The following is a 21198-nucleotide window of genomic DNA, read 5'->3' as shown; positions in this document are numbered from 1 at the left end:
GAGACAACTGCACATGCGCACCACCGCGCGCCGCGCCGCCCGCCGACGGAGTGAGAGCACGCTGGGCCGCACACCCGCAGATGTTGAGAGTGTTCGCTCTCACCTGGGCACACGCCGGCGCCAGTGCGTCTGCCGCGACTATGACGCAACACAATCCAACACAATCCACTTTAATCCAATCCAAATCCAAGCCAAGCCAATCCAATCGAATCCAATGCCCCTCGCGAAGGAGTGTTCGCTATCGGAGGGGAGAGGGGGTGAGCGGAGGAGAGTGCGGACACCGACGACGACGGACGCACGCAGGAAGGACAGGGCCGCCGACAAGAGATGCTCTCAGCGTCGCATCTAAAAAAATGCCACGTAGGAATGACCAGCACCCAAACTTCGTAAAGAGGGTGAGCACACCCACTCTAGGTCCCTCTTAACGTATGTACATCGCAAAAAAAAAAAAAAAAAAAACACACCATCTCCACGCCGTGAACGATGCCGAGGGACGCAAGCACTGGGACGCAAATGGATGAGTGTTATCGTCCGTGCGCGATGATACACTCAAAGCTTATTAAATGATTTGGGGTGAATCAAGCGCACTGTATATGACAAACGCCACACGCAAGACAAGTCGCGTCCCAGTGCTTCACATTCTCATTATTGTTCACGGCACGGAGATGGTGCGATTTATTGGCCCGAAATGAAACTAAGTGAAACGACGGCTTGCGTGTTTTGAATGTGACCTCGTGTTTGCGCGTAGCGCCTTCTCGTGTAGATCGCTGTAGTCACTGCGCACGGACAACGGGGAACTTGGTGAGACACCGTCGGACGGCGGACAGACATTGCGAAATCTTAAGGTGCTTCGCACCTAAAAGGCGACAAGAGCCATGCGATATCGGACAACGTAACAAAAAAAAAAAAAAACATTCACAAAAATCACCAATATTTCGGATAGATTTTTCTATTAAAAAACAGACAGGTCTAATGCTTACCTTTTTAAGAAGATTAATCCATCCGGTGCACAAGGTTCACCGTAATTGCGTAAGCCTCGAAAAGGGTAAAAACTGCGGAGGGTAAGAACTGTAAAGGGTAAAAACTGCGGAGGGTAAACTTTCAATAAAAATCATTGACGAGAATCTCAAACCTCTGGGATCTATATCTCTTTAAAATTGTATGCGGACGTAGCGTTTAATTTTCTTAACAAGGAAATCTAATGTGGACACATTAATTCAGTATACAGAATTCACCTAAATTACATAAACTTTGCAAAGAGTAGCAACTGCCAAAACATATTCAGCGCCGTCAATAAAAAATAAGGTGCCGTTTAGCAAAGTGAACCCGCATTTGGTGTAAACATGCTTTCTGCAGTACCTGCCGTAACTGTGAGTCTAACTGTTCACTGTACTAACCGTTTACAAGGTCCACCTTAAAGGGACACTGAAGTGATTTGTAAACAATGCGGGATTACGAGCGCAAACTGTAGTCTGGAGTCCCTGGGCCCTGTTTCGACCACTCTGTGCGCGTTTACGCGAATTTATTTAGTAGAAAAATCAATTCGAAAATGCTGTCCTCCTCTCTTTACGCTCGCCCATTTTCTGTGGCGTTTTCGTGTGACGTCAGCAGGAGAGGAGCTGACAATTGGCTGCGCTACTGCACGGATCGCCGACCTTCCGCGACCGAGTCAGTCGGCCCACCGTTTAGTCCGCCGATCAGTTGAAACTAAGCCACAACACGTTTGGGAATGGAAGAATGCGCCTTTATTTACTTCGTTAGTTTGTACACTGTATCTAGCTCCAAGTCAAGGTCGCTTCACACAAGCGCTGCACAAGCGCACATGCGACGCATCGCTGGCTGGTACGCCAGTAGGAAAATATAAGGCCTCTTGAAGGGGGAGAAGAGTGAGCAAAGTCAATATAGGTACTAAGGAAATAAAATCAACTGATATTTTTACCGTACAGCGTAAAACTAGGGTGCGGGAAGCACTTTTTTGCGCTGGACGAACAAGCAGAGAGGTCAGCAGCACGACTACGCATCTGCGAACGCTTTCCCGTCTACGAAATGCAATTGCTAGACGTGAGCTATTGTGGAAACTCGGGGGACGCTTACTGCACGAGCGCAATACAACAAATAGTCACCTAAGCTGCTTGAAATACTAAAATTAAATAAAAGTGTAAACTGGTTATACATTATATACCTTATCTTTTCCATCGCCACCATCGCCACCAGCGGCCGCCTGTGCCAAAAGCTGGAAACAATTGAGCACATCTTTCTGGACTGTTGGGACGCGGTGTTCCACTGGGACATCCTCCAACGAACCTTGAAAAAAGACTTACCATTAACGCCTTATGGCATTCGCTTTTTGCCCGTAAACAATAATGGAGGCGTGCCCTATGATATGTTCATGGCACTTAGTATGCATTGTATGTGGAAAACTCGAGTGGCAGTTCAAAATGCTGAAGATGATGCTCGCACGGTGCGGGAGTACTTCATCGAAAGCGTTGTTTATATAAGAGAAGTGTTTAGAGTCATGCCTAAAAAACCTGAGTGGTTACCCATTCTGGATGTTCTAGCGCAGTTTAAGATGTTTTAAACCACCCCCACCAGCCGACTGGTGGCTGGAGCTACTAATTTGTGTACTGTGCAGTGCGTTGTGTGTTGTCGCCAAGCAGGCAATAAAGGGAAAAAAAAAAAAAACCAGCGGCCGCCTGTGGCTTAGTCGTCTGGGGTGCTAGGTATGTCATCGCAAGTGTTTTGCCAGTCACAAGTTCGAATCGCCGCGGGTACATGCTTTTTTTTTATGAGTTAACTTTTTTGTTTTTCGCCGATGTTTTCTATACTGAGTTCACCTTTTTTTGAGCCGCAACGTTCATTGCTCCACGAACTAGTCCACAGAACTCGCGCAGGCTGGCACTGCCGCGCTAGCGAGTTCTCGTTGGTGTGCTGTTGCCATAAGCACCGACTGCTTGCGGGCAGTGGGCACAGGCCAAAATCAACAGACCCTTGGCCTGGTGCGAACACGCTTTTTACGATACAGGCATGAGCGAGGCAAGCTCCAAATATGGGGGAAAAGCGCATGCATTTGAGCGTCTGCGGGGACGCGGAGGGCGTTCATGCACTGCGTAGGCCTCAGATAGTGAATGCTACGATTCCAAGCCGTCCTGCGAGGCTTATCTTATGCATTTTACAGCCGACAACATGGCAGAAGCGCGGTACTACGATAACTGGGATATTGAGAATGCCCATACAACGACGCCATCGAATGTCAAACATGTTTTACAGACCGAAACCGAAAACGAAACTTGTTTGATTGCTAACCTTGGGCATCGTCCAATCACGGCGCCCCCTCCTCTCAACGTCACAGCTTAGTTTGTGCGGCCGCCGCAAACCGCGCATGGTAGTTTTTCTGCTTTCGCGCTTTGTAAAATAATTACCGATTTGTCAACCGGATAAACGATGAAAAGTGTGCTAATTTGAGCCAGTCTACACAGTGCAAGCAAAAACGGGAGCTTGACAAATTCACTTCAGTGTCCCTTTAAAAGCTTCGAAAAGGGTAAAAAGAGCGGAGAGTAGTAACTTTAATAAAATCACTGAGAAGCATCTCAGACATTTGGGATCTACATTTCTATAGAATTGCATGCAGATGTAGCGTTTCCTCTTCTTTACAAGCTTATCTACTGTGTACACATCAATCAAGCGTAGAGAATTCACCTAAACTAAGGTAAACTTTGCAAAGAGCAGCTACTGCCAAACCATATCCAGCACCGGAAATAAAACATAAGTGGGCCGTTTGGCAAACCGAACCCGTATTTTGTGTAAACACACTTTTTGCAGTTTCTGCCGTAAGTGTGTATCTAAGTGTTCTTGTTTCCTAATTCACATTATTTTTTAGCCCACCTAAAAGCAGCCCCACTGCGTACATTAATACATGACTGATTTTACATATCATTCACTATAGGATCCGCTGCTGTTGTTATGTATTGTTGAGCACGTTAAGGTCGGGGCTTGGGGGTTAGCGAAGACTTCGGAAGCGCTTGACTCCCTTTGTTCTTAACGGCGCTTCCGTTACACCCAGGTCATCCTAGCACCAACCTTCTCCTCATCATTTCTCTTCTGTTATGAATGCCTGTGCTCATTCACCACGGCAGTATTCCTCAATGTGGAGGCATACTATACGTTCAGGCGTAAAACAATTCGAAGTATAACGCCCAGCTTTCTCATGTGGAGACAGGAGAGGGCTATAAGCAAAAATAATGCGTAGTAAGGTGAAGTATAGACGAAGTAAAAAAACTGCTAGCGCCAGCTGCGTTTTACAGTAATTTGCGGGTAACAATCGATGCTTGCGAAACGCATGGTAAATAACACTACGTCCAGACATCTCTTTCAATAATCAAGACAGATTACGGAGGTACGCTCGTTACAGATGGTGCTCTCTGTCTACAATGCTGTGGGCGAACGACTTTGTGGTCAGTAAATGGGAGACTTGTACCGGGTTGCTCTTTAAGTACTTTTATATATAGACATCTGGGATCCCCACAAGCCACGAGGATCGCCGAAGTGACAGGCTCAAGGGAGGAAGGTTCAACACGCACTCAAGTCCCTTGCATAGCTGTCTTCGTCTTAGAGGCCCAGTCTGAAGGAAGATAGCTGAAGGTAATTGCGACTAGCGCCATTAGCACGGTCGTCACGGGAAGCGCAACTTCTTCTCGTTCAATTTTCGTGGGTGTGAACGCAAACTCATCTACGAAGTCTGCAATCATAGAAAGCTGGATACCCACGCACACGCTCAAGCCGCGCATTTCGACGGGGTACAGGCTCACCGTGACAAACAGCACGAAAACTATGCTAAGCGTTGCCGACGCACGCTGTATGACGAAGAGCACGGCACGAAGGATAGTCTCGCCTCCCTCAATGCCCACAACGAAGAGGAGGGCCGACGATGCGCTGAAGATGATACAAGAGGTGGCGACTGCATTTATGACTCGGCGCCAGCTTCCAAGGAAAGGCAGTAGCGTCAGGTAGGCAGCGCAAATGCACACGTAACTGCCTATAATGACGTAGTCGCTGGCAGGAATGCCACGGTCCAGAGCATAGTGGCCATATGCCCAGCCAAGGGTCATCCATATATACGCCAACATAATGGAGCGCTTGCGGAGCTCGCCATAGAGATGGGATTTATCGGCCTGCAGCGAATGTGGCTCCCTCGCCTTTATGCGCAGTTCTTTCCGAACAAGTGCTCTACCGGAGGAAGGTGAAAGGCCGTTCACGGTTGCCACTCTCAGCACCACCAGTTCAGCCTCGTCCTCTTTGTGTGCAGCGAGGAGCCATAGCGGGGACTCTTCTAGCACGTAGAAGGATCCGACCAGGGCTAGCGCCATCGCTGCCAACACGAAGTGCGACGTCAATGGGTTCAAGCGTAGGAGCTGCATGGTGAAGAAGAAGGGGGCCTCCAGGAGGGCGGCTAGCGACATGGCCAGCGTGCAGTAGAGTAAGCGCCGTGGTGGCGTCGTCACCTCGTAGAGCAGCACCAGCAGGATCACCTGGTTGTAAGACGACGCCAGCGCCACAGAGCGGCTTATGGTGAACTGCACGAAGTTGGCTCCAAAGCTGCCCGCCACGAGTGTCATGAGTAGACTCGTGAGGGACACAAAGCAGACGGTCTTACGGCCAATGCGGTCGGCCAGAGCACCGGCTAGGGGAACCACCACCATCGCAGTTATGATGTGCAGCGCGACCGATAACGTTTTCAGCCAACGGCGCTCGCACACGAGGTTCCACGCACTGACCATGTTCTCGCCGTACTCGCCCAGATCGAATTCCCATTCGGTGCAGGGTACCACTCTTGCCCGTGTGCCTCCGTCTGGCGGTTCCCGAACTGTGCACCGGCTGTAGTTTCCGCTGGGGTCAACAGGAATGGCCAGAGCCTTCCACTCGGCCGGGCTCATATTGGAGAAACGTTCTGGCCGCCGGCACCAGTGGTCCATGACATGCGTGGCCAGGTAGAAGTTCTTTATCTGGATGAAATATACCCCTCCACATAGCATTGCAATCAGCAGTACCCTTATCTGGAAAGGACCTTCTACAAATGGGCAAATCTCACGTTCATCGATGTGGTTTTCTTCAGGCTCGTCAGGATCAATTTTCGAGGGAGTAGCGGGAGTTTTTTGGCCGTCTTCCTGCCGGGAGATCATCTTCTTCTTCCTCTTCTACTTTCATACCTAGGTGGTGTTGTTGTTGTTGTTGTTGATCCTGATAATTAATGGCGCATACCCAATCAGGGGATCGGCCAATCAACAGAGGACTGTAAAAATGAATGGTATTCTTATCAAATCACGAGACGCATAGGAAAGATAATTGAGATCAGTCGGTTTTGAAAAAAAAAAAAAAACTGGAAAATCAAAGCGAGGATGACCAATCTCAATCATAAAGAGAATCGTTTGGAATTTTCAATGTAGCGCAGGAGAGCAGAGCATACATCCGGGCGGCAGAACCCCGTTTAGGATGCCCCGTACGATAGTATAGCCGGCCCTGTTAGTGATATCCGCAAACTGCAAAGCGGCACCTCCAGGGACTGACGTCTCAGTCGGGAAAAACGTCGGCATATCAACAGGTAGTGTTCGACAGACTCGTCTTCGTTGCAATAGCTGCACAGAGCTGTTGGCGCCTGACGAGACCTGTGCAAGTACCTATTTAACTGGGGTACTCGACAACGTAAGGCTGTAATAACCACCTCTAAGTTGCGTGAAGGGCACCATTCAGGTTTCCATGAGAATTTAAGATGATTAAAATCACTTAATGACAATAAAACCGATTCTTGCTGTTCTCGGAGTTTCAGCATCCTACGGTACCTAGCTGCTGTTATTAAAGGTGTCGGCTCTACGACGTCTACTACAGGACCAGAAAGTGCTATCCTTGCTAGAGAGTCGGCTGTTTCGTTGAATGTGATCCCCGCATGACCAGGAACCCAAAGAAGGTTAATTTCATTGAAGTGAGGTGGCAGGAGTGACCGAAACGTCCGCAGAAGAGGAGTGTCTTTAGTGGAAGAAAGGGCTAAGCATACAGAAAAAGAATCAGAAATTATGATTCTAGATGTAATTGATACATCCAGATTTCGTAGCGCCAGGACAATTGCCAGGAATTCCGCGAAGATTATCGGGAGAAAATCAACCAGACGAACCGAAAAGGTCCAGTTAAGGGAAAGGGAAAATATTCCTATACCGGATTTTTCTTCTCGTTGAGAGGCATCTGTATATATTATAGCACCTGGCTGCATGGAGGCCAAATAACCTTCGAGAAGACGATTGAGCAGTCGGGCTGGTAAAAGTTTAGCATTTTTGGGGAAAATGTTCTGGAAATTGATAGAAAGAGGAGAAATCCTGTCAGTGTATGGAATAACCTGATTTATTGCTACTCCCAACGGAGAAAGGAGGCTCTGTACCGAAGTGCTTTGTGGACATAAGGACCTGGGCCATTGGTGCACCATACACGCACCTGGTTCTGCAATAAAGATAAACTGCTGCCTGTTCACCTCAGAGCTATAAGCTCTCAGAAAAGTTTCAACAGTCAGTATCCGGAACCTATTAAGCAGAGGAGGAACGCGCGCTTCCAAGTAGACTACTGCATTTGTTGCATTCTTAGGCAACCCTAAGCAGCAGCGAAGAGCCTGGCGCTCCAGAATAACCAGACGATGAAGCTTATACGCCACGGACCCATCGAATAACACGCACCCAAACTCTAAAATGGGGCGAACGTACATTCTGTATATCATAAGAAGGGTCTCTCTGCGCATATTCTTGTTTCTATGACTGAGACGTCTTAACATCCCAACAGCACGTGCACCTTGGGCCTCAATGAGAGCAATATGTGGGGTCCAGTCAAGTTCACTGGTGTAAATTATCCGAAGGTACTTTAAGGAAGGAACCTGAGGAATTATGCACTGTCGGTAACTAGGTGGTGATTACGTTGTTCTCGTCCTTCTCGTTACCCCGTAATCTTATTCTAATGATAATTATTCTCAGTATTGTGGACATCATGGTAGTGCGGATTTATTGAATTGTGTGGATTAGGGCTCAAGGATTGCTCCCTTGGGACACCCCAATTGCAAAGAGCCCGCCTTTTGTGGAGGGCGTAAATTTTTTATGCATGCATTTCAATCTAGATATAAGCGACCTCTGCTCCTTGGCCCTTTTGGATTCAAGCAGAGTTTCATTTCATGCACTTCAAGTTGGCCTAGTGTACACTGTCTAAGACGCTGTGCGGCTGACTCCAAGACGGGGTCAGCCGCACAGCTGCGGCGGACCCTGGCTGCGGTGGGCGTCTTATTTGTTGGTGGGAGAGAAATAACGACACAGTTCGCCTGTCAAGATTCCGGTGAGCTTTAGGCATCTCGAGGCTAATCCTATAGCGCAAAAAAAAAAGAAAGTTGGTGACTCGCCAGGGGCCGTCCCGAATTCGCCCCACGATGCTCCCCTCTTTATGGCCTCCACTGTCAAAACAAAGTGTGGAAAGAAACGCGTGCCATCTCTGAATGGCTTCGCTAAAAGCCCCACAATTGTTTAACTTTAGAATGCAACAGATCTGCCTTCCTATTTTTCGAGAGCGTTGAGTGTTGAGTTGTGCAGTTAGCAATAACCTATGACCTATGGTAACGAATATCAAGGTTTAATTGGGTGGAATTCGCACTGAGGCTAGAACTGAACTTGAGCTACACTGGCCGAGGTTGAGCAGTTTCGCGTGGCTCCTGGAGAGCCGTGGTGCGCATGCGCGAGGAGCAGCAACGTCACACGGCGCAGATGACGTTGCTTGCTGCCCGGCGTCTCTCACACACCCCACGCGCCCAGCGTCTTCGCCGACCTCCGTTCCGCACATGGCGGCCCGGTCCACTTGATGATCATGCCTGGAGTGGCCGGGTGTGGAACCGATGGCTCGTGCGGCGCAGCAACACTGGCGTGCGGCTGTGGAACCAGCTTAGCTCTGGGGCAATTGGTAACGCTGCGCTGGAGTCGCTTTATATATATACTGTGAGCATAGGGACGTTATTGCCGGACATTATGCCCGAACGCATCATCACCATCTTCACTTTCACTGTGGACACCAAGGGGTGTGTTTCCCGGTTAGTCATATCCGTGCACCCATCGTCATTATTATTTGTGAAGGATCATCATCATCCCCTCGCTTCGACTGCGGACGAAGGTCTGGGCTCGGCGACCGAATAAATGTCTTCCTGCGAAACTCCGTCTCTCAATACATGTGTCACATAATGCGTATACCGTGTGTGTGTCATTGACGAAGCAGCAAGCATGATAACCAAGCTAATCTTAGACAACCAGGGAAGCTAAGAATAACCAGCTGAAGCTTAGCTCACGCGACGTATCTCCTGGCATAGCCGAGCTAAGCCACTGCTAATTATTTTTCTGCAGGTTTAAGGAGGAATAAGCCAATGTTCGTGGTAATATACAGGCGTCTGCATATGGCCCACGCCTTTGGACACGGGATCTGAAAACTTTCTGCACGGGACGGGTTTGGCTGCTCAAGCCTCAAGTATACACCATATGATAGTGAAGGAAGGGGGTCATTTTACATCCTCCGGTTGAAAAGCAAATTCCTCTGGGAAATGTCAACAAGGTTGTCTCCCCCGCCCCCCCAAAAAAAAACAGTAGGGATTTATGAACCACCTAATCCATAAAATGAAGCAAATTTTTAAGTTGTCTATCAAGTATGTTCAAAGAGATCCGATACGACGCGCCTCACAGGCTTCTCATAACTGCGACACGATAAAATCTCCCAAAAGGGAATCGGGACCACCCACAGGGTCACAGAGTGCGCCGCCTCAGTCCGTAATTTTGTATGAAGGCGTTTTTGGTGCTGCCACGCACGCGCGTCCATAATTCATCTACGTGACTCCGGAGTCCGGAAGTACGGCAAGTCACACTGAAATTACTACCTATTACCGCTTCCCCCGCCGTGCATACCTTCCTTCCCATACCCAACTCACGCGTTCCCAAGAACTCACATGTCATCTTCTCCAAGCAAACACCATCTCCAATCGCACAAAATTCAAACTTATCCGCCCCACGCTGTACCCCTCCCCGGAATGCCCTGCAAGCGCTGCCCTTTCCACCCTTCCTCAGATAGGTCGTCGGGGATGCCCCGAAGGCCGCTTTCCTTTTATTTACTGCAAAGAGCAGTGAAATTCATTCACTAGTTCAATAAATAAATAAATAAATAAATAAATAAATAAATAAATAAATAAAAGACAAAGAAAACACCTTTATGAAATTTTTGTGCTAGTCTGACTTTTTGTTCGCATGTCTTCCCAGTTTGTTCCCCGCTCTTTTCCCACCAACAATAACCTTCACCAACAACCTAACCTTCTTTTACTAACCTCTACTGCTGTCCAATTCACTTTTCCGCTAACCTTAAAGCCAAGGGCTTCCGGAAGCTGGATGGCTCCCTCACTGAGGGCTAGACGGATACTTTTGCACTCCGTCACAATATCTCGCATGGTTTCTGGCTCCCTGCCGCAACCTGCGCACAATGCTTCCTGTACCGGCTCGCGGATAAGCGTTTTAAGTTCGAATGCACTTCTTAAGCGAGCCTGAATCGTCCGCCGCCGCCGTCCGCATAGCAACAGCTGCGGGTGCGCGCGCTCCTCGTCTTCCCTAGCAACGGGGAGAGATGGGCGCGCGCTACTCTCCTCCTCCTCTCTCCGCTCAGTGACTGCAGGTGTTGGGCGCCTCCTCTCCACTTCGGGCGGGAGAGCTCTCGCTCGCGTAGCGGGCGCTCCGCATTCCGACGCGTGAGGGCGCTCGTGTAGCCCTCGCCGTAACGGCGGGCGCTACTCTCCTCCTCTCTCCGCTCAGTGACTGCGGGTGTTGGGCACCTCCTCTCCACTTCGGGCGGGAGAGCTCTCGCTCGCGTAGCGGGCGCTCCGCATTCCCACGCGTGAGGGCACTCGTGTAGCGGCCGCGTGGCGCGGGAGGGTATTAGTCGAGCGTGCGCCGTCGTCGAGAGCGGTCGCTGGTCCTGCATCTCGATAACGATGATGGCGGACCGGGCAACGGTACCAGCAATAACGAGTGAAATATCTTTCTTTGTAGTTGTGTGCGTGTGTGTAATCTCTCGACTACTCATTAAGATCACGATATCCACCGTAATCGCGCAATCAACAACCGTGCATTCACACTTACACACTCTCCCCCTCGGGGAAGTGCGAGGGAATTTTTGTCCGCAAGCAGCCCGCCCGTGCTGCAAAAAACAATGCACTCCCTTTGGTATTATCGGAGAATTTTCCCCTTGGGATCTCCTACTTCCCGATTCTGTAGATATCTAAGGCCTTCTTGGCGTCATCCTCTTTTTCCAGGTCGTTATCTCTGATTCTTTCACTTCATTTTTCATTGCCTTGGTTATTTCTCCGGCACTTCGAGGTTTCATATAGTTTGTCCTGAGCCTTCTGGTTCTTTTCCTTCGCCGCTGTTGCTGCTTCGCCGCTGTTGCCTTTCGGTGCCATCGAATGGCAACAGCGGCGGAAGCTAAATACATCTTGTGCCTCCTGGTAGGCCGTAGAATGGCGCAACAGATTTACCAGGAAACTTACTGGTTAATCCAACCCCGCCCTTTCTTCGAAAATTAGCATGGCTGCATCAGAGGCCCCGTGAGTTCATACAGTCCGGACTGACTGTATTCGAACAAAATGAGGGAGAAGTTCAGAAGCACGGGCGAGAAGACTGCCACGGTGAAAGGGGTCGCACATCATGGAGCGCATTACGATGCGGTTACCACAGGCCCTGAACGGATGACAACGGTCCGGGGGAACTGTAGCTGGAGCAGCTGTGTTCTCCGAGGCTTCGTAGGGACGCTGATTTTATCGGGGCACATCCACTCCACGTCGCTGAAATCTTGCCTACTTCACCATGTCTTTGTCGTTCTCCCGTTTCGTTTCGAAGGCAACACTTCGCCGGTCTTCGAAATAGGGTAGCACTCTGCAAACGCCCACGCTCTTAGGACACCGAGTGTTCTGCCAAGTTCCCTTGTACTTGTCCTTGGTTTGCGCCTACTAACAAATTTAGGGCATGGTTTCTAACAGGGTTCGCCCATGTTACGCGCCATCGAACGCAACTACATGAACAGCACCATTTGACGACTAAGCGACGTGGAAATCCTTAAAGTTTTTTCAAAGTTTCCTGGTTACTTTACCAGGAATCGAGGTAAAGGCTCTGCGTATTGATAAATATTGACTTTCTTAAGGTCTACTGGGTTGAGTGTGAAACAACGACGAACACACATTGGAGCCCCAGCCGAAGGCAATGAAAGCGGATGGAGTTACATTCTTTGTTCAAACTCTGAATTCGTCAAATGAGACTCACGCTCGAGAATCTTTCAGAGAGAGAGAGAGAGAGAAGCTCTTTATTAAAGAAGAAAATGCAGACAGGTTTGCCAACATGCGTACTCCCACATGCTACTCAGCAGGAAAGGGAAAAGACAGATGATCAGTAAAAAGCGGAGTAGTAGAGGAAAGGAGATAAAAAAAGAGATAGCGTCTAGGACTCACCCAGCGCCTGTAGACGGCAGTCTGCTGTCCGCGCCATTGCTGCTGCTTCGCCTAGCTTTACGTATAGGCTCCACACTGTTCTTTTTTTTTTCTAGCTTACCGATCTCTTTTATCACCCCCTTTCTCCTCTCTAATCTTCCATCCCTCTCCCCCTCTCCCCCCAGCACTGGGTCGTATGCAGGTGAGCCCCCAGTTGGGCTCAATAATATCCCCAGTGCATTTCCTTTCCTTTTCACCCGAATCACCTAGTAGTAGTAGTAGTGGTAGTAGTAGTAGTAGTAGTAGTAGTAGTAGTAGTAGTAGTAGGACATGAGAAGTAGCGAGGACTGTCCGCATAAGGGTGGCTATAAAGTTTCAGCGACGCCAATATCGCCAAAATAGCCAAATAACGCATCCGCAGAGGACTTTCTGCTAAGATGATGGAGAATGCCACGGTCCGAGTATCAGGCTCACTATAATTGGTCCAGGGTGGAGACATGTCAGAGACTCGTTTAACCCGTATATTTCGCCCATAATACGCACAAAACACTTCGATATTGTGCGCAGTTTAGCGCGCAAATCAGTGTTTCCCAAATAACTGGGCGTGCTTATATAACGACCGCAATGCCTTTGCGGTTGCACAACTGCTGTAGAAGTTCACAATGCACGGGAGAGGTGATTTACAGCGTCACAAGACTAGGAGGAACATGAGCGCAGTCAAAGTCGCACTTAATTGTGATCACTCGTATCTATCACAAACCGTTTCTAGCGGCTCTCAAACGTCCACCGCTAAGCGACACTTCTGCCAGGAACCCTGCCACAGACGTGGAATGGAAACGGTACATGTTGATGGGCCTGAGTCCAGCTGGGCTGGTGGACACATTGCTGTATCATGGGACTAAGGGTGGTGTGATTGGCGCAGAGCTTGCGAATGCTCGCAACATCTGCCACCTCGGCTGGGTACGACGTGGTGACGGGGGGCCGTGTGACTGTCTCGAAGCGGCCGGTTGCAAGGCGACCACCGACAATGGTACGCTGGGTCCTGGAAGCGAGCTTGCTGTCTGCGTTTCCGTCTCCGCCACAGCACCGACTGCCGAGTACTCCGGTGGTGGGACGCCGTAAATCTGCAAAAGCAGTATACGAAAAGAAGGTGTAACTATGGATTTAACTACCACGGGAAGTTGCACACTGAGTGGTCCATCGAGTAAAGAATTTTAATGAACCACCATGCACCTGCTTGTCGAGGGCAAGACGTATCCTCGTCAAGCAAGTTTGCTGCTAACTGCTTCCCTTAATTGCCTTGGCAGCGAACATTTTCGACGAGGACAAGTCCTGCGTGCCGTGTTCCCTTGCCCTCGACAAACAGTCTTGCAGAACCACGAACCAAAACACGTTGCTTCGCTAACGCACATCTGCTCACATTTGACTAAGATATATTTGGTCTCTCTCTCTCTCTCTCTCTCTCTCTCTCTCTCTCTCTCTCTCTCTCTCTCTCTCTCTCTCTCTCTCTCTTGCTGGGAGCAGTTCTGAGCCTCTCCAGACAGCCCGTATTGTATTTGCCCACAGAATGTCAATGGCGGGAGCAGCTCGGGGCTGCTTGGAGCTGCTCAGTACTGATCTGAGCAGCTCCAAGCAGCCCAGCCCAAACAGCCCAAGTACTGATCTGAGCAGATCCATTTGCTTTCGGTGTGCGATACAGGAGGCGTGCAATTCGACATGTTTATGTTGATCAGCATGCACAGCTTGTGGCGCACAAGGATGGCTGACAGGCATGCCGATCCCAATGCGCGGCCCGCCAGAGAGTATTTCATTGGGCTACGATCGTGAGTTGGTACCCGAGAGTCAAACGGCTTACTCCCTCACCTGTAAAGGTGCGGAGAACCTAGTCCGCCCGCGTCCATCCGTGCGCACACCACCATCAAGCGAAAATCAAGCAAAATTCGATTGAGCCGTGAGTTACAGTTTAATTTAGGGAATAATCCAGGTGAAACGCACGGCTCAAATCGAATGACGGTCGGGGCGCAAACCGGATGTCACTCGGGGCGCAACTTGGATGTCATTTCGAGTCCCCGTACTCCGCACCCTCGCCATCATCCATGGAGTGGAGATGCTGCCATTTTTTTGTGTGCTCCGCGGTTGATTTCTTGCGTATAATTGATCATAATTGCGTTCGCTGTTCGAGCTCCATGAACATTATTTACGAAATCACCTGCCACAAACGTGTAGTAGCACCTAATTCGCGATAACGATTGAAGAGGTGGCTTCTTTGTGTTCTGCCCGCCCAGTGTGGCGTGATGTCCAGTCATTCTAGCGGCCGCCCGCTAATTCGAACTCCACTTAGTTTGAATAATTTTATGGTCCCCTTCGAGTTCGAATTAACGAGCTTTTACTGTACAGTTTTAACAAAAACCATGGACGGGATTCCCACACATTTGGGATCTAAATTTCTATATTTCTAGATATAGTGTTTAGACTTCTAAGAAAGTAATATAACTTTACCCATATTATTTATACCCATCTATACCCATATAATTTACCCATATTAGGTAAACTTCAAAAAGAGTAGCAACTGCTAAGGCATTGAGCCTGCGACTTCAATAAACATAAGGAGGCCGTTTAGCAAGTGAACCCGCATTTTATGTGAACATGCTTTTCCCAATTTGTCCCGTAATTGCTTACCTAACTGTTATTGTTGTCTAATTCACCTTTTTTAGCTGACCTAAAAGCAGTACAACTGCGTGTATTACTAAATGAATGATTTCACATATTGACTAATGGATCCGTTTCTGTTGTTGTTATGTAAGGGCGAGCACGTTAGAGGAGCCATAAAGAGAAAATAGAAGTTTGGTTCATTTAAAAGATTGCCTTGTTAGAATCATACTGACACCACTTTTAACGTAAACTTCGCTCAAATAGGCTACATAATTAGGAAAAAAGAGAATGGCCATGCGACCCACCAGCTCATTTCCCGCAACAGAACCTATGATGTCATTCGAGCCAGCCCTGTGATTGGCGGAGGCCGGCATGAGCAGAGGCAAATTAGGTAGAGCTTATAAGCTAGCCGAAAGAGCGATTTGCGCTTAAATTTAGGGCACACTCTTTACAAAGCAATAAGAATGGTGGGACAAACAGTGGAAGTTACGAAAGCACATGTAAACATAGAAGTACTGATGCGTACTGCTGTTGGTACTGCGCGCACTATGCTTGGTTTAGCTGCGCAGCACTGCGGGGCTTGGGGTTGTCTCCGACGACACTGGCCGATTGACGCAAGTAACGGTGTCTTACGTGACCATATTTGTCGAGCGAGCACTGTTTCAGGGAACGATTATTTTCTCCCAGAACAAAAACAAGCCAGGTTTAAATACGGTCAAAAACAACCGAAAGGCTTGCCACGGTATGGTGGCGCCATCTAGGTTCAGGTAACGTAAAGAAACGCGGGAACGCCAGCGTAGGGCACATGGAGACAAGCACCGCCGTACAGGATGGAGACACCCTTTGAACGGTCCCGTGCCGGCGCAATTCGGCCAACGTGCTCAACGCGTTGTTCTTTTCGTTTCCGTAGTGAAGTAACAATGCGAAACAGATAAGATGATTCAAACTTCGTCAGTAAACCACGTTGCGGCGATAATTTTAGCGCGGTTTTGACACAATGACTTGCCTCGGAGGCGAGCGAGCGATATACGTGCCTCTAGCCTGTACGGCGGACGCGTGTATCAAGATACTCTAGGCTGCAGAGCGGTCGGTTCCTGTGATGTCATTGCAGACCCCGAAAACAAACGATTTAGCGGGAAAATCAAAATTTTAACTTACATTGATTAATTTCTCATTGAATAAAGCATCGTTTGTATCCGGACAAGCGCTGTTGGCACTATAAAACACGAAATCTTTCTAATAAAACAAACTTGCATTTTCTCTTCATGGCTCCTTTAAGGCCAAGGCTTGACGCTTAGCGAAGACTTAGGAATCGCTGGACTCACTTTGTCCTTGACGGCGATTACGTTACATCCAGGTCCTTCTATACTCGGGAACAAAATAACAACGGAATTAAGAACGAATATCACTCCGCCTAAGCGACGGACACGGATGTCAACGGGCGTGCCCGTTTTGAAAGGAGATTGCTATGAATGCACGTAGTTTCTCACGTAGTTTGTCGTCGCTGCAGTAGTTTATAAGCCTTTTAATCCTAAAAAAATACGGCAACGGCTCGTGCCGTGTTCAAAATATTCTCAGTAGCGCACTACTTGCGCCGCGCGGAGTAACATCCGGCTGCGGTGATGTGGCACAGCAGCAACTTCGGCAGCTAAGGTTTATAGGTACCTATACTGCCTATACTTGAAAAGCGTGGACACGCAGTGGTTAAGGAAGACTCGAAGGCTAACGATGAAGTACGAGAGAAGAGTGGAGAATCCAAGACAGCCAAGGTAACCAAAAAAGAGGCAAGGCAGATAGAAACGAATGAAAGGAGAGAAAAAAATGGAACCTAAAACGTCGTTAGAGATGTAAAGGGCTGAGAAATTGGACACCAGAAATGAAAAATTCTAAGAGAATTCCCAGGGCGTTGCTTTGATTTTTGAGGCTAGAGCAGGTTGCTTGCGAACTAAGAGCTTTGTGGGGAAGTGTTCACAAAAGGATGGGGTATGCGTGGTCTGCGGAAAGAAACAGAAACTATGCGGCACATAGTTTTAGAATGCGAGGGTACCCATCCAAGTCTACACGAGGGAAATATTCTGCTTCCAGAAGCCATATGATTTAAGAGTCGCACAGAGGAAGTTAACTTTAAAGGTGTCGAGGCGACGAAAAGAAGATTAGAGTGCTGGTGGACGAAAAGCAGAGATGGGAATGTTTCCTGGGACAGTTACCAGCTGTAAAAAGAAAAAAAAAATATTTTGTGCCTAATAAGTTTTTTGTGCCTGCCCTAAGCAGCGCTAGTATTAAACCAAGAGTATGAAACGTGGGTATATTAGTCCTTTTTGTAAGATGATACGTCATCACCACGCTACAAAGGGGAAGCCAATAGCAATCATCATCATCATCGTTGCCATTTTTAAGGTGTACCCGAGTGTTGTACCCGCTCTCCTCCTCTCATTTCTGTTCTCTGAAGACGATGCAGAAGAGACTGGCGCATAGCCCTGTGCTGACACACCACGGCACGATTACTCACCGTGGAGACGTACTACACGTCCAGGCGCATGATGAAAAAGAACGCGCAAACAAGGACTGGAGGAAAGGCAGGCACAACCTCAGCGCTGTGTTGTGTCTTCCTTGCTTCCGTCCCGTCTTTGAGAGTGCATTCCTTTTCATCATGTGAAATGACCAACTAGCCCCCCAGACAACTTTGATGTTCAAGCGTACAAGCATTCTAAGCTACCGCCAAGTTTTCACATGTGGGGACAGGAAAGATCATGTAAAGGTGAAATAAAAAGCGTCAGCGCCATCTGCATCTTGAAGTACTTCGAGGGTAACAACGGATGCTTTCAAAACACACGTTAAGTAACCCTGCCTCCGTGCATGCTCATTCAAGTGTCATGACGTACCAGGGAAGAGCGCTTGTCATCGGAGGTACTCTTTGTCTACAACGCTGTTGCCGAACGATTTTATGGTCAGAAAAAGGGAGAATGGTGCCGGGTCGCTCTTTAAGTATTTTCATTATCCACACAACTGTAATCACCAAAAGCCACGAGGAGCGTCGAAGTTAAGGCAGGCTGTACTAGAGAGGCAGGTTAAACACATATTTAATTCTATCGGATAGTTTTCGTCGTCACAGAGGCGCACAGTTTAAAGGAAGATAGGTTACAGTCACAGAGACTTGCGCCATTAGCATGGCCGTCACGGCGAGTGCAACTTCTTCTCGTTCAATCGTCGTGGGTGTGAACGCAAATTCTTCCACGAAGTCTGCAATCATGCAGAGCTGGACACTGACGCACACGCTGAAACCGCGCACCTCGACTGGGTATAAGCTTTTCGTGACAAAAAACATAAGAGCTGCGTTAAGCATTGCCGACGCACGCTGTATAACGAAAAGCACGGCACGAAGGGTTGTTTCGCCTCCCTTAATGCCAACAGCGAAGAGGAGCGCCGATGATGCGCTGAAAACCACACAGGAGACGGTGGCTGCATTTACGACTCGGCGCAAGCTGCCAAGGAAAGGCAGTAGCGTCACGTAGGCAGCGAAAATGCACACGTAGCTGCCTATAATGACGTAGTCGCTGGCAGGAATGCCACGGTCCAGAGCATAGTGGCCATGTGCCCAGCCAATGGTCGTCCATATATACACCATCATAATGGAGCGCTTGCGGAGCTCGCCACAAAGATCGGATTTATCGGTCTGCAGCGAATCTGGCTCCCTCGGCATTCTGCGCAGTTCTTCCCGGAACAATGCTTTCCCGTAGGAAGGGGAAATGCCGTTCACGGCTGCCACTCTCAGCACCACCAGCTCAGCCTCCTCCGCTTTGTGTGCAGCGAGGAGCCATACCGGGGACTCTTCTAGCACGTAGAAGGATCCGACCAGGGCAAGCGCCATCACTGCCAACACGTGGTGCGAAGTCAAGGGGTTCAACCGTAGGAGCTTCACCGCGAAGAAGAAGGGGGCCTCCAGGAGGGCGGATAGCGCCGGGGCCAGCGTGCAGTAGAGTAAGCGCCGGGGTGGCGTCGTCACCTCGTAGAGCAGCACCAGCAGGATCACCAGGTTGCAAGACGACGCCAGCGCCACGGAGCGAGTTATGGCGTACTGCAGGAAGTTGGCTCCAAAGCTACTCGCCATGAGGGTCATGAGGAGACTCGTGAGAGACACAAAGCAGACGGTCTTACGGCCAATGCGGTCGGCCAGAGCACCGGCTAGGGGAAGCACCACCATCGCAGTTATGATGTGCAGCGCGACCGATAACGTTTTCAGCCAACGGCGCTCGCACACGAGGTTCCACGCGCTGACCATGTTCTCGCCGTACTCGCTCAGATCGAATTCCCATTCGGTGCAGGGTACCACTCTTGCCCGTGTGCCTCCGTCTGGCGGTTCGCGAACTGTGCACCGGCTGTAGTTTCCGCTGGGGTCAAGAGGAATGGCCACAGCCTTCCACTCGGCCGGGCTCATATTGAAGAAAGGTTCCGGCCGTCGGCACCAGTGGCCCATGACATGCGTGGCCAGGTGGAAGTTCTTTATCTGGATGTAATATACACCTCCACATAGCATTGTAATAAGCAGTACCATTATCTGGAAAGGACCTTCTACAAATGGGCAAATCTCACGTTGATCAACGTCGGCTGCTTCAGGATTGCCAGGACTGGTTTTCAAGGACGTTGCTGCACTTCCTTGCGGATCTTTCTGCCGGGACATCACCATCTTCTTCTTCTACCTTCTGAGCTAGGCCGGTGACCTCTGGGGGTGGTTAAGTTGTTCTTATCCTTTTAATTACCACGTCATCTTATTGTAATGATAATTATTCTCGTCTTGTTGACCTGATGGTGGTACTGATTTATTGAATTTGTTGGGATAAGTGCCAAGGACTGCTCCCCTGGGACACCATTAATACAGACCAACCCCAGCTGGGTGTGTGAAGATGAGATGACAAACATTTATTCCGCAATGGCAAATAACCACCTCTGTGTGAAGAGCGTTACTTCTTGGTGGATGCATGAAAACCTAGACATGAGTGACCTCTGCTTCCCGCTCTTTTCGGAATGAACGAAAGATGCATTACGTGTACTTCACGGCGTCCTAGTGGTCACTGGCTAAAATGCTGTGCGGCTGACTCCAAGGCGGGGGGTTTGGTCCCGGCTGCAGTGGGGAGATAGGATTTTTTGATAGAAGAGAAATAATGACAATGGTCGTGTGTCGAGATTCCGGTGCGGTTAAGGGATCTCCGGGCTAATCATATATGGGGCCGGGAGCTGGACGGCTAGCGCCCCCGCTCGGCGCTGCCCTCGCTAGTGGAATGAGCTGACGCAGCCTTCCGTTGGTTCTGTCGTGTTTTCTTCGGTGCTTTGAATGCTTAAGTGGTGTTGTGAGCCGATAACTGCAGTGAAACGAAGTCCAGACAGATGTTTTGGGCTCTTAGATGCACTAACGGCTACGTAAACTCGGAGGACGCTTCTAAGGTTGGGTATGGGCTACATTGACTTAAGCGTATTTGCAGCGCTCTACGCCTGGCTCCACCTGGTCTGAGTACGAATAAAACTAGTATGAGTATTTTCTACCACTTGAAATTTTTTTTCAGTGGTTTAAATGGCTTTAGCTTCAATGCTAGCCTGAACCATGGTGCACCTCGACACGGGGGCTTTAAAGAGAAAGGCACTTTTGTACGAGTCCAGTGGAAACGTCGAAGCAGTTTACACTTTCTTTCTGTAGCCGTGACCTTTGTGCCTTCGATTTGCATGAGTGACAGCATGGGAGCCTGGGAGTCGAAGCGAAACTTCCGCTTTTGTAGTGATTATTTTATGAACACCGAAAGTAAGTCTATCGGCGAACGGCCCAAGCTACAAATCTTTCTCCCTTCTCATTTTACCAAATCTGTAGAAGAAAGGCTGGCACCGAAGTTAAAAATGTGAGGGCGAAGACCCTGATGGGCTCCGGCTGCCAGCGTCTCCTGTCGGCGTCGTCGTCGTCGTCGTCGTCGTCGTTAATATCATGGAGTCATGGTACTAAAACACCGGGGCACTGTATTTCCAACGCATCGCTCTAGAACGTAACG

The sequence above is a fragment of the Haemaphysalis longicornis genome, unplaced genomic scaffold (assembly GCF_048455015.1).
Source record: "Haemaphysalis longicornis isolate Haplotype H1 unplaced genomic scaffold, Haemaphysalis longicornis Haplotype H1 scaffold_9, whole genome shotgun sequence".
NCBI classification, from domain to species: domain Eukaryota; kingdom Metazoa; phylum Arthropoda; class Arachnida; order Ixodida; family Ixodidae; genus Haemaphysalis; species Haemaphysalis longicornis.
This window is presented reverse-complemented; position numbering follows the sequence as displayed.